Source organism: Anolis carolinensis, chromosome 1 (assembly GCF_035594765.1).
Source record: "Anolis carolinensis isolate JA03-04 chromosome 1, rAnoCar3.1.pri, whole genome shotgun sequence".
NCBI lineage: Eukaryota > Metazoa > Chordata > Lepidosauria > Squamata > Dactyloidae > Anolis > Anolis carolinensis.
In genome coordinates this window covers 245,751,509-245,764,639 of record NC_085841.1, presented here as the reverse complement: position 1 = coordinate 245,764,639, position 13,131 = coordinate 245,751,509, and the positions used below count along the sequence as shown (strand labels likewise).

At 40.1% G+C, this 13,131-nt stretch overlaps 1 protein-coding gene and 1 long non-coding RNA gene across 2 annotated transcripts in view; one reads left to right on the top strand and one right to left on the bottom strand.

Annotated features, from left to right (window-relative positions):
• cntnap5 (contactin associated protein family member 5) overlaps positions 1–13,131 on the top strand; it is a 482,960-nt gene that overhangs the window by 293,585 nt on the left and 176,244 nt on the right. The window lies entirely within an intron of this gene.
• The window catches only part of LOC103278755 (uncharacterized), a 32,287-nt gene continuing 31,723 nt past the window's right edge, over positions 12,568–13,131 (bottom strand). Inside the window, exon 3 of the long non-coding RNA XR_010001848.1 lies at positions 12,568–13,023. This is a non-coding gene — a long non-coding RNA (uncharacterized LOC103278755). The remainder of the gene's footprint in view (positions 13,024–13,131) is intronic.

The following is a 13,131-nucleotide window of genomic DNA, read 5'->3' as shown; positions in this document are numbered from 1 at the left end:
AATCTGCTGGAAGTTGAAACTGGGGTTTTTTTGGCTTTATTGCCTCCCTGGGTCTCTGAAACATTTTTTCTCTTTTTGTTTTTCTTAACAATTTTGTTGAATCTATTTTCCTAGCATGCAAAAGCTCTACAAAACACTTGAGGAAGAGCCAAACTGCACATAAATACAGATTAGTTCATATAAATAGCAAGGTCTCTTTTTTACCCACATGAGGAATATTAGCTGAGATACTGGACAATACACTTGTGCATAGATCCATTTTAGCCATTTTATTTCATCCAAACCAGCTTCTTCAGGTCTACCAGGTGGCTGTAATAGCAAGGGCCCAGCCATCATGTTTTACCACCTGTAATGGGATCACTGAAGTGACTGGCCTGACCTTGAAGGAGCTGAGGGTGGGGACGGCTGACAGGGAGCTCTGGTGTGGGCTGGTCCATGAGGTCACGAAGAGTTGGAAGCAACTGAACAAATAAACAACAACAGTGGGACCACATGGCAGCCGATCATGGCTCCTCCTCCCCTATTCAGCATCATAACTGCGACCTGGCCTCAGTGTATTTTTTGGCTTGGCCTCTCTCTTGAATCTTTTTTATTTTCCTTTATTTTCTTGATTCTTTTTATTTGGTGCAACTGACTGGGAGTTGGGAACATGTGAGACAGGTGGGTGGGGTGCGTATGTGCATTTGGCGGCTTGGAGAGTCACACTTTTAGCTTCTTTTTCTCCTCCCCTCCTTCAGAAAATACTTCTAAAAGATAATAATAATAATTAATAATAATAATTCCAGCAAACAAAACTGCTACCAACTAGCTACCTTTTCTCTAGAGTAGAAAGTAGAAACAGCTTTAAAGAAACATTAAACCCAAAGCAGAAAGACACTAGGGAGGAAAAAGGCAGGCAGGGCCTGCAGTACAAATCAAAATTAAAAAGAGGACTTTTTAAAGGAAGCCCAGAGGCTATCTCCAGGTCATCACTTTTCCTTCCCAGTGGGAAGTGGGAAGCCTCCTTAAAATGTCTTAATGGAAAGCTGTATGCAGGAAGAGAGCACACGTGCTGCTGACTGCCTTCTCTAAAGTAGAAACAGCAATAACGAAGCATTAAACCCAGGTCTTCTCTATAGACCAAAGGGAAAGGATCACAAAGAGTGGTATTTTAACTCTGATGCTTTTTAATCCAGATCCTTAATGAAGGATAGAAGGACAAACAATGCCATTGTCTAAACTGATGGGGAGCCCGGTGAGCCTCTCATTGCCACCAATGGACCAGATCTAGCTGTATTTTTTGGTTGTGGTCTGAAAATTCCATCTCGCAGTGTGCCTGTTTTCAGGAGGCACACAAAAATGGGGATATTATTATTATTATTATTATTATTATTATTATTATTATTATTATTAACTGCATTTCTATACCCCTTTTCTCATCCCTGGGGGGACTTAAAGCGGTTTACAACATAATAAATGGCAAAATTCAATGCCTTACAAATATATAAAAATATATCACATATCTAAATAAAATACATACAACTGTAGATTAAAACCATTAAAACTATAAAAACATCAAAGACATATGCATAAAACTTGCTTTTACAGCAATTAACCTAGTTCTCTTCCCCCCCCCCACCACCCTCTCCCTCTCCCTCTCCATAGAGTTTCACCCTTTCTTTATATACCCTCCTTGCTACCCCAGGGAGCAAGATGGTGGAGGCCCTTGATATGGGGATCTACCAGTATCTGGCCAGCAGAAATTGAGTGAGGTTCAGCCGAAATGCACAAGCCTGCTGGACAAGGAGATAAACTGAACCTTTAAAAGTTGCTGGTTGGTTTTAGTGTGAGCTTTTGTTGCTTTTGGTCCATTGACCAGATCCGCTGATGGCTTTAATGCAACATTAAATTAGATATATAATAGAATCATGGACTTAAAGCATTGGAAGTAACCACAGCTCAATATAGGATTTATTTCATTTATTTATTTACAGCATTTATATTCCGTCCTTCTCACCCCGAAGGGGACTCAGGGCGGATCACATTACACATATAGGCAAACATTCAATGTCTTTTAACATAGAACAAAGACAAACAAACATAGGCTCCGAGTGGACCTTCTACTCATGACCTCCTGGTCAGAGTGATTCATTGCAGTGATTCATTGCAGCTGATCTCCAGTCTGCGCCACAGCCCGAACCCGATCTTCTATTAAAGCATCCCCAGCAGGTACCCTCTTTTTAAACATATCGAAAGGAGATCTTACTAACTCTCTAGATAATGGATTTCATTACTGACCCATGATTGCTGTCAAGTAGTCCCTTCTAATGTTCAATCACAACCAACCTTCCTGTAGCTAAAAACCATTACCTACCCCCTGGGACAGCAGATAACAAGCATATCCTTTCCTCTCTGTGATTACCCTTGAAGTATTTAAAAAGCACAATCGTGTCACTCCTCAGACTCCTTTTTACCAAGCTAAACTTCTCCAGCTCCTTCAATCTCTTCTCAAATGCTTTGTTGTTCATACCTCTTATCACTGTCATTGCCCTTCTTTGAACCCACTCCAGCTTGTCTATATCCTTCTTAAAATGAAGTGTCCATAACTGAACACAGGACTCCAGAGTAGACACATTGTTGTGAGAGTGAGATTAGAACATAGTAGGATACAGATTGAGGCAAATTGTAACTCTAGCAATAAGCCTTCAGAGGATTGTATGAGCTGATAGATGATTATGAAGTCTGAAATCACTATGCTTGCTTATCCAAAGTCAGTTCCCTGAAGTCAATAATTTCCTCTAGTGGTCTTTGAGGATGATGTTACTGCTGTGCATCCAGCTGTAGGAAAATCATGGGATATTTTTATGTTGTTCCTTGAGCTCTCCACAAGGAAAGAAATGTATGTGGTGGGCAGGCCCGTAGCCAGGATTTTGATTCGGGGAGGGGGGGGGGCTGAGTATGAGTGAGAGAAGATCTATCCTAGCAAACCTTTTGTATCATTATCCCAATACCCCCATGCATATGGGATATATTGAGCATGGTGATCAGATCATCATATGAATAAACATAACTGTTTAAATAATAAACAACAGTTTAAATAAGGCCTTCTCGCAGAGGAGGGCGAATGTGGTCCCTATCTTCAAGAAGGGAAAAAAGGACGACCCAAACAAATACCGTCTGGTTAGCCTCACGTTGATACCAGGCAAAATTCTGGAAAAGATAATTAAAGAAGTGGTCTGCAAACACTTAGAAACAAGTGCGGTCATTGCTAATAGTCAACGCAGATTTACCAAAAACAAATCATGCCAGACTAATCTGATCTCTTTTTTTGATAAAGTTACAAGCTGGGTAGATGCGGGGAACGCCGTGGATGTAGCGTATCTGGATTTCAGTAAGGCCTTCGCCAAGGTCCCCCATGACCTTCTGGCAAACAAGTTAGTCAAATGTGGGCTAGACAAAACTACGGTTAGGTGGATCTGTAATTGGTTAAGCGAACAAACCCAAAGGGTGCTCACCAATCATCTTGAAAAGAAGTCACGAGTGGAGTGCCACAGGGCTCTGTCCTGGGCCCAGTTCTGTTCAACATCTTTATTAATGACTTAGACGAAGGGTTAGAAGGCACGATCATCAAGTTTGCAGTCGACACCAAACTGGGAGGGATAGCTAATACTCCAGAAGACAGGAGCAGAATTCAAAACTATCTTAACAGACTAGAGAGATGGGCCGAAACTAACAAAATGAAGTTCAACAGGGACAAATGCAAGATATTTCACTTCGGCAGAAAAAAATGGAATGCAAAGATGGGGGATGATGCCCAGCTTGACAGCAGTACGTGTGAAAAAGATCTTGGAGTTAAACATGAGCCTACAATGTGATGCGGCAGTGAAAAAAGCCAATGGGATTCTGGCCTGCATAAATAGGGGTATAGCATCTAGATCCAGGGAAGTCATGCTACTCCTCTATTCTGCCTTGGTCAGGCCACACCTGGAATACTGTGTCCAATTCTGGGCACCACAGTTGACAATCTGGAAAGCGTCCAGAGGAGGGCGACTAAAATGATCAAGGATCTGGAGAACAAACCCTATGAGGAGCGGCTTAATGAGCTCGTATGTTTAGCCTGCAGAAGAGAAGGCTGAGAGGAGACATGATAGCCATATACAAATATGTGAGGGGAAGTTATAGGGAGGAGGGAGCAAGCTTGTTTTCTGCTGCCCTGCAGACTAGGACACGGAACAATGTCTTCAAACTACAGGAAAGGAGATTCCACCTGAACATCAGGAAGAACTTCCTCACTGTGAGAGCTGTTCGGCAGTGGAACTCTCTGTCCCAGACTGTGGTGGAGGCTCCTTCTTTGGAGGCTTTTAAGCAGAGGCTGGATGGCCATCTGTTGGGGGTGCTTTGAATGAGATTTTCCTGTTTCTTGCAGGGGGTTGGATTGGATGGCCTGTGAGGTCTCTTCCAACTCTCCAATTCTATGATTCTATGATTCTACCACCCTGAGATTTTTTTGGGGGGGGGGCTGAAGCCCCTCGAGCCTCCCCCCCCCCCCGGGCTACATGCCTGGTGTTGGGAGATGTGCAGCAGAGGAAAGATGGGGAAATATTTTTAGCAGATTTTGGTCATCGTATTAAAAATGTGTGTTACAGTGATGTGACTTGGACTTACACCACCATCATTCAATAACAGGTTGTGACATCATTTTCTGTTGTACTTCCATATTGCAAATGCACACCTGAATATTAGAATATAATAATAGATCTGGCAGAGTCTCTTCATCTGTCAACTGGGCTCCACTGGAGAAAATTATGATTCACACAAACAACTTTTTGCAAGACTGTATATAGCTGGAATTGGTAATTTATGTCATACTAGATGCAATAGAACTGTACCCCCACTTCTTACCATTGAGTATCCTAGACAGATATATGGCAGTTGCTTCCCAATTGTTGGAAGGCTTCAAATTGTCCACCCTTGTACCAGAGTTACAAACATGTGGCTTACATGCAACTCCTCAATAATTAAATAATTCAATAATATGTTAAGATAAACATCTGTCCAATTTGCATTTAAAGTAGTGTTCCATGATTATTATTTTTTAGTTTTGATGAGTATGGAGTGGGGTTAGAGCCACTGTGAGATTTGTATTGCTGTCTGTATCCTCATGAGAAAGATTTAATCTCTCTTCTTGTCCCTGAGACAATAGGAAGTGAGAGGAAATCTATCCATAGGAATAGAATTAACTCCTGTAAGAGTTATCATGGGAAAACTGTGTCCCCATTCAAGCTTTATTACTAATCCTTGTTTCTATGACAACCCATTTTTTTCAAAATCCAATTGTCACAGGGATAGAAAGTGAGGTGAAATCTTCTGAACAGAGGCACAGACAGCAAAGCAAAATTGCTATGCTATTCAAAACTAAAAAAGACTGGCTGGAGTTACACTTAAAATGTACCCGTTCTTGTTTGTACTTACATACAAATTCAATTTAAGAATAAACCTACATAACCTACCTTGTCCTGTATTGTCAGTTCTAGGCCACTGCTGTAGCAATACTCTTATGACATGGTTGGGGATATGTTGCACTCCTCCAAAGTTTTGTACTTCAACTCGAATAAATCCCATACACATGGCCAGTTATGCAAAGTGAAGGGAGATGAAATTGAAAACATCTGGATCCCGTTAACACTATTGGAGCACTATTATCCCACTTTAACTGCCATGGGTCCATCCTACGGAATTCTGGAATTTGCAGAGTTTGGAGGGACAATTAGAATTCTAGGCCAGAGTATCCAGAAAACTATTCAGACTTCGATATAATGGAACTATGGCAGTTAAAGTGGATCACACTGACCAACACACATTTTGGTGGCTCAGAAGTTAGATCTATTTCTGGGTATATTTGACTTGCTGATTCACAAAAATGGAAACAATTTCCCCCTCTCAGCTCTGGGTTTTGAGATACAGAACATATGCCATCTTTACTGTGAGCTGTTTTGAGTCCCCTTGGGGAGATGGGGCAGGATACGAATAAGTGTGTGTGTGTGCACTAGCGTCTTCATCTGCTCGCCCATAGAAAATCATGACAACCATACCCAAGACACTAGAGATGATGCGGTCCATCCAATGCAATTTTCTGTATCAGTGCCCCAAATAACCCCAGAAATGGGCCTAAAACCCAAGACAGACACCAATAATGTTTTCTGTTGGGCTGTGTTCTTAGTGCCATTATTATGTATTATAAGTGGTAATGATTCCTCATGTTTGTCTTAGGCTGCTTCATGAGAGTAATATGCACTATTTTTCATTTTCTTGAGTCTTAAATAATAGGGAGCTACATATAGGTCTGACTTGAAGTTGTCTGAGCAACAAATTCATTTCCTTGCCATAGAGTGCAGATAGGAACAGCCATAATTCATAATGTTTGTTTATCTTTCCCCTCAATCTATCTCACAATATTCATCTACTGTAAACAGTTCTGGAAAGTATTCCAAAACATGTTTTCAAGGGTGGAGAAACTCTGGAAATGAGAATCTTGGGTGGATAATAATCTTCACAGTTCAGGAGTTAGTCTGTACAAAAAATTGTACATTGTGGAAGATAATATTTCTATGCATAAGTGTTAATTCCTGTGCAAAAAGGTTATGATTGGAGATTTAGTCTCTGTAAAATTTACACATTGTTGATTTTTATAGAAAACAGAACTTTCTGCACAGGAATTTATTTTCTTCTTTTCCTAGTGGTGTGAAAAGTAGCTTTCCCCTTCAGTTTCAAAAAATCAGCACATCCAAACATCTTACCATGAGAAATTAAACAAAACTTCTCATAATTCCTGATATTTGACTAAAATCTTGTACGTACAAGAGATATCTTTTAGCAAGCTTTCTTTGCTACCAGAGAAATAATTTTTTTTTTTACTAAGAGGGGGACAGAAATAAATGTCAGGCAATTTCCAATATAACATATGCAGAATATTAAAATTGTTCCATAAATGGAAACTTCATTCCACAAGAAATGTCAACATTTCAACATTCATTTTGTCCTTACAGTGAAATGACATACTAAATGTAGCAGTGTACATGTGCAATCAACTTTCTCTTTCCTAAATTGTCCTTTAAAAGATTTTAAAATGCTTTCATTTTTTCATCAAAATCTCGAGTTCTGTTTCCTCACTAAAATTACAGTTCTAAAGTGGATTATACTTGATGAGGTTATCTTTATTGTTTTTATGTGAGAGAAACCCAATTATGCATTCAGGAGCAAGATCGTTTCTACATTGTAAACCACACATATTCAGTAGAATAAATAGGTCACATCTTTATTTGATTACAGCTGTTGATAGGATTGGCACAAGTATGGGTATAGATCCAGACATTGACTAACCAGCCTATTAATCAATGAGGTGGGTTGGTTGAGATTTGCATCAAAAGGATGTAGGCAATGTGTCTGCCCCTAGATGGACAAGGCAAGCTCCATTCTACACAGAAGTCCCTTTACTGAATCCTCTCACAATTCCAATGTCTATAGACACTAGTAATTGAATCCTGAATCCTCCCCCAAGGTTGTGACAGATTAGTCAACATATACATGCACATAGCAATAATCCAAACACAGGGAGGGAAGGTGGGATGAAGGTTAGAGAAAAATGCCTCTTCCATACTGGGGCTACTAAATTAATATCCAGTTACCTGACTAGAGTTAAAACTTTCCATCCACGTCACTCTGGTGAGTAAGTGAAGCCCCCAACCACTGAGACCCCAGCAGCTTCAAAATCATTGACCAACACTACCGAAAGCTTAATCCAGTACTCCTGTTTTGTAAGGACACTTAGGAAAGAGGGTGTGACATCTGGTGGAACAAGGTGGTTATAAATGCTGTGCTCTCACACTGGATTGCAGCCTAGATTAGGGCTTCTTAATCATTTTCCACTTGCGACCCCGTTCCATCCAATAAAGTTTTACATGATCCCAGATATATAAACCTATTATATACCAATTTTATGTTATGCTGGTGGATTATGTAATTAACTACGATTGTATGTTTTTTAATGTTTCTAATTGTTTTAATTGTATTTTATTATTCTATTTTAAATGTCCATTTTAATTTTATATAGTTTTTAAGACATCAGATTGCTGCCTATATGTAAAGCTGTCTTGAGTCTCCTCAGGAGTGGAGAAAAGCGAGATAGAAATGTCATAAATAAATAAATAGGTATATAAAATAACTATAAAAATCAAACATTTACTGATAAAACAGCATTTGCAAGGCTTGCAAAATAGGCTGATTTCCTTTTTCTGAAGTACAGTTGAAGCATCTTCTGCAGAGTCTACTGTAAACACTGCATATTGTTGCTAACAGATTTGATTAAATGTCTAAAACAAAAACTAGGTGGTGTTCAGAAAACCTTTCCTGCTGCTAAATTTTTAGTGACCACAACAATGAGCTCAGGGGACATTGTTTGGGGTGTGGACCCACAATGACCTAAAGAAAAGAAGGGTTTAAAAAAAAATCATTGTTATAAAAAACCAAAGAAATATATGCCACATGTGTCACAAATAAGTAATAATACATATACCTGATTTACACCACCTATGTTTTTGAACATTTTGTTGCTCAAAATGGAAGCATTTCCCAAAGAACGGACAATCATTTATTTTATGTAAGAATAATATGTTCCTTTATAGACACTACTTTAGTTAGCTATTTGCAGCAGGATGAAGAACTTGATGAAGCCTTCTGTCAGCAGCTGACCAAACAGGCACAAAGAAGAGGTATAGTAGTCATAGGTGATTTCAACTATCCTGATATCTGCTGGAAAACGAACTCGGCCAAAAGTACAAAGTCCAATAAATTCCTCACTTGCCTTGCAGACAATTTTATGGTCCAGAAGGTAGTAGAGGCAATAAGGGGATCGGCTACTTTTGACCTCATCCTAACAAACACGGAGGACCAGATCAATGCAGTTGGAGTGATTGGATCCTTAGGTGCAAGTGACCATGTGCTCCTGCAGTTTGCAGTACAAAGGAAGGCCAAAAGAAAAAAAAATCAAACCCGCATTCTGGACTTTAGGAGAGCTGACTTCCAAAAAATGAAGGAAATACTGAGCAGCATTCCATGGACACCAATACTAAAAGACAAGGGAGTCAAAGGTGGATGGAAGTTTTTCAAAAGTGAAATACTCAAGGCACAAATGCAAACAGTGCCTACAAAGAATAAAATCAAGACAAGTGCAAAGAAGCCAGAATGGATGTCCAAGGAACTTCTAACTAGTCTAAGACTCAAAAAAGACATGCACAAGAAGTGGAAAAGGGGAGAAATCACCAAAGAAGAATTCAAACGAATAGCCAACTCCTGTTCGCAAGGCTAAAGTGCAAAATGAGCTCAGGCTTGCCAGAGACATTAAAAACATTAAAAAGGGCTTCCTTGCTTACGTCGGTAGGAAAAGGAAGAACAAGGAGGCGATAGGGCCTCTGCGAGGAAAAGATGAGGAAATTCTGACGGGATAGGGAAAAGGCAGAACTATTTAATGCCTTCTTTACCTCAGTCTTCTCACAAAAAGAAAGCCAGCCTCAACCTCAGCAACATGGAGTGGATGAAGGATTGGAGGAAATCCAACCCGAAATAGGGAAAGACGTTGTCCAGGAATACCTGGCTGCTCTAAATGAATTCAAGTCTCCAGGGTCGGATCAATTACACCCAAGAGTATTGAAGGAACTAGTGGAAGTTATTTCAGAACCACTAGCAATCATTTTTGAGAGTTCTTGGAGAATGGGAGAAGTCCCAGCAGATTGGAGGAGGGCGAATGTGGTCCCTATCTTCAAGAAGGGAAAAAAAAAACCCGACCCAAACAATTACCATCTGGTTAGCCTCACGTCGATACCAGGCAAGATTCTAGAAAAGATAATTAAGGAAGTGGTCTGCAAACAATTAAAAACAAATGCAGTCATTGCTAATAGTCAACACGAATTTACCAAAAACAAATCAAGCCAGACTAATCTGATCTCTTTTTTTGATAAAGTTACAAGCTAGGTAGATGCAGGGAATGCCGTGGATGTAGTGTACCTGGACTTCAGTAAGGCCTTTGACAAGGTCCCCCATGACCTTTTGGCAAACAAGTTAGTCAAATGTGGGCTAGACAAAACTACGGTTAGGTGGATCTGTAATTGGTTAAGCGAACGAACCCAAAGGGTGCTCACCAATGTGTCTTCTTCATCTTGGAAAGAAGTCACGAGTGGAGTGCTGCAGGGTTCCGTCCTGGGCCCGGTTCTGTTCAACATCTTTATTAATGACTTAGATGAAGGGTTAGAAGGCACGATCAAGTTTGCAGACAACACCAAACTGGGAGGGATAGCTAATACTCCAGAAGACAAGAGCAGAATTCAAAACTATCTTAACAGACTAGAGATTGGCCGAAACTAACAAAATGAAGTTCAACAGGGACAAATGCAAGATACTTCACTTCAGCAGAAAAAATGAAATGCAAAGATACAGAATGGGGGACGATGCCTGGCTCGATAGCAGTACATGTGAAAAAGATCTTGGAGTCCTTGTGGACAACAAGTTAAACATGAGCCTACAATATGATGTGGTGGCGAATAAAGCCAATAGGATTCTGGCCTGCATAAATAGGGGTATAGCATCTAGATCCAGGGAAGTCATGCTACCGCTCTATTCTGCCTTGGTCAGGCCACACCTGGAATACTGTGATTTGAATGAGATTTTCCTGCTTCTTGCAGGGGGTTGGACTGGATGGTCTGTGAGGTCTCTTCCAATTCTACAATTCTATGATAAGGAAATGCATTCCCAGCTGTTATTTTATAATAGCCTCTCTTTCTAATGGGGCATTTGTCTGCTGTGAGAGTCTAGGACAATTGATAGAAAACATTTGGCTACTTGAATGAAAGGTTTTACTGGCTTAAATAAATATGCTTTTATATCATGGAAAGCACCTATGAATTCTTGTCCATTGTGAAGTACCTGTTTAAGTAGGGATAAAATAAATGTTGTGCTATTTAAAAAAGGCAGGAGCCCATTTTCATATCCTTAGAAAACCCAGGTTCATAACAGAATTTTGGCTGTGCATAGTAAATTCCTGTATTCATTAATAAATATAGTAAGAAATAAGGACCTGCTATTTTATTGATGATGGAGAGACTAGCAGAAGTACCTAGTTCTACAAAGCTCAGAAACTCTTTAGTCCCCTACTTTACATCATTTGAGTGCATTTTCTTTTTGCCAGTCAACACATCTTGAAGGTGTCACAAATCCCATGCCCAATCTGTTGTTAAGTTGAAGGCAGCTTCTCAGGATACATCCTTCAGTTAAGCATTCAAGATAAAAGAAAACTTCCTTCACCCTTCTGGATCTCTGGCCACTGATGGTCATTAAAGTTGTGCACCCTAGCACTTTCAAGATAGGGTTGCACAACCAGAAGAAGTGGAATCCCAGCAGAATTTCCATTGAATAGTATTTTGGCCTTCATGTCTATGGCAGGTTTCAGGCTTCTTGGTTTTAGGATTCACAGACAAAGACAAGCAGACAGACAGAGATACACATATTGGCACATGACTCATTGCAATCCAGACTTTACTTAAAGCACATCTGACCCATTATAAAAATGGTGTGGGGTTCCTAAACATGGTTTCTCTCATTGACCTTTTGAGAACAAGCTTCTGTTGAGAAAAGTCTCTCTGCCATGTTTATCAGAAAAAACCACTCCTATTTTGCATGCTCGATTTTGACATGAATCAAGATTCCACCTCCTGATGCATTCAAAGCACATAGTTTGAGTTCTACTTAGGAGACACAATTCATACAGCTTCCAAACAATTTTGGCCCAAATGTTCACCTGTTATCTGTGTGGCACATGTTCAAAAGCTATCATATAGGACCTCCCAACTGTAGAAATTTTGTCATTTTTTTCCACATACAGAAATTAACCAATTAAAGAGCTAGAGTGATGGGAAGGATTATTTTCAGCCCCAAACCCTGAATGAACCTATTCCCCTAGGAACATTAACACATGCAGACCCCAGGTTACCATCAGCTCTAAGTTTGAGGAGGCAATCACCAGAATCTGAGATTTCCTGACTTAAAAACATAACAAAGTGATCATGTTTCTTCCTTTAGCACTATTGAGTAGGCTTGTGCAGAAATTCGTTATGGATGTTTGCCTTTGGCTTGTCCAGTTGGTTCGGAAGCCTGTAATGGCATGGGCTCTGGCACCATTTTTTTTAACCAGCTGCAACAGAACTGTGGCTGTCAAAAACTGGCTGAATTCAGTTACATGTGGAGTATGGGGAAGGTCAGCCGCTAGAAAGGAAAGTGTGTATGTTTGGGGCGGGGGGCACCACACCAGCACTTCCAAATCAAGAGAGAGGAAAGGGCTTTTTTAAAGGAAGCCTCAAGGTTGATCCCTCTTCCCTCCCTGGGAACTTGGAAAACCACCTTTAAAATGCCTTGGAAACTGCCTGCTTCAGGGAGAAAGTATGTGTGCCTGCAGCTTGCATTTCCTCTAGAGTAGAAACAGCTTTAACGAAGCATTAAACTTGGTCTCCTCTACAGACAGAAGGGAAAAGATCACAGAAAGAGTTGTATCTTAAGTTTGATGTTTTTAATCCAGGTCTTAATGAAGGATATAAGAACAAACAATGACTAAAATGATGGGAAGGGGCACCTGTGGGAAGTCTCCCTCCCCATTGCCACTAATGGGCCAGATAGAAAAGGAATATTTCAGTTTTCCAGATCAAAAATGGATTTCTGTCCTCCCAAAAAATGGTTCAGGAGCTCCCACAACAATCTGGGACAACAAAACAGATTGCGGTGTACCTGGATTGCACATGCCTACTATTGAGTCCACAGCTGCTAATCAGATAAGGTCCTTTGAGATTATCAGATAGAGGCAAACCTAACTTGATGTAAGTTTCAGTCTGAAATAACACTTTAGGCTGATGTGAGCATATATGTATGCATGTATGCCGGTATCCAAGCAAAGTCCCATTTCCAGCCCTCATTTTGTCTTCTCCTGCTCACATCTGTGACCATTACCTGGAACAAAGCAAATTGTTAATATAGATTTAGTAATACATTCTAAAACAACTTAAGTGCCATGAGTTCTAATGGTAATATACATATATATACAGTACAATACGATAT